The sequence below is a fragment of the Etheostoma cragini genome, chromosome 2 (genome assembly GCF_013103735.1).
Source record: "Etheostoma cragini isolate CJK2018 chromosome 2, CSU_Ecrag_1.0, whole genome shotgun sequence".
Lineage (NCBI taxonomy): Eukaryota > Metazoa > Chordata > Actinopteri > Perciformes > Percidae > Etheostoma > Etheostoma cragini.
In genome coordinates this window covers 29,896,315-29,897,727 of record NC_048408.1, presented here as the reverse complement: position 1 = coordinate 29,897,727, position 1,413 = coordinate 29,896,315, and positions in this window count along the sequence as shown.

The window sequence follows — 1,413 nt, the reverse complement described above, 5'->3', positions numbered from 1 at the left end:
GAAACTGAAGGAAACGCACTCGTTCAAGCGATCGCGTTCTTCGATTGAGCCACGGAAATGCAACTTAAATAATAAAAAGGTTCATTATTAAAGAGTAATCTGGCCTCGGGATTCTGTCTTCAGAGAAGAAACTGTAGCACGCAATATTTGGTTTTTATACCGCACGTAAAGCGGGTAATTTACTGGGTTTTCGTGGATGTTTTTTGTTGTGTTATTGTGTCGAAATGCTTCTTCATTGACTGAGCTTGATGAGATTTCTTTGATTGAGCGAAGAGAGACGCCGCTTCGATGGCTTCGATGCTAAAAACGTTTCCCTCACTGAGTTATTTAGTTTATTATCCCTCCTGGTGCCCTCAGGTCAAATCTGCCCTCTTAAAAAATGTCTATATCTGAAATTTATGAGTTTCTTTTTAACCAAATTAACACAAAAAACGGATTGGATTCCTTCCAACGATCTTTATAAATACAACTGATCACTTTCATTCCTCTGATCTTAACTATTAGTCCAAATAATTCATAATTTCTGCTTTTTTTAACTCAAATATTAGGTATAATTCTGTATAAATGAGAGTTATTGACCATGAATTCCAAAATGTAGTAAAACTAGTAAGGAGGTGTTAGTAAAAACAAAACAAAAAAGTCTGAAAATGGGACAAAAACGTCAAATGTTTTGTTCGTTTTTGACCCGGGAGGACAAAAATAATTCATGATTTCTGTTTTTTTTACACAAATACTAGGTATAATTCTATATAAATGAGGGTTATTGACCATGAATTCCAAAATTTAGTAAAATAGTAGGGTGGTGTTAGTGAAAATAAAAAAAAGTCTGAAAATGGGACGGAAATGGGGCAAAAATGTCCACATTTTTGTCCCATTTTTGACCCGGGAGGATAAAAATAATTCATGATTTCTGCTTTTTTTACTCAAATATTAGGTATAATTCTATATAAATGAGGGTTTGTTACAATTAATTCCTAAAAGTAGTAAAACTAGTAAGGTGGAGTTGGTGAAAACCAGAAAAAGTCTAAAAAAGGGATGAAAATGGCAGAAAATGTCAATTTTTGGTCTGTTTTTGACCCGGGAGGACAACACGAGGGTTAAATCTGTCTTTGAAGAAGACAGACATTTTTACCATGATGCCACTTGTTCCACTTACAGGTTGTCGGTCCGTACAGGAGAGATTACTGACGTTCAACACGATGAGCAAGCACGGCGCAGTCAAGAAAACGTTAAAGAAAATTAATTACAGACGTGCGTGCATGCGTCGGTCATTCAAGGACTATTATGAGCAAATTTCATCTCTCTTTCTGCGACCCTCGGCGCCGGTTGTCTCTCTTCCAACACGGTGACACATTCAAGGGTCTTTAGAGGAAAACAAAGCACTTGAGATATGTTGAAGGGGGTAGTTGGGGG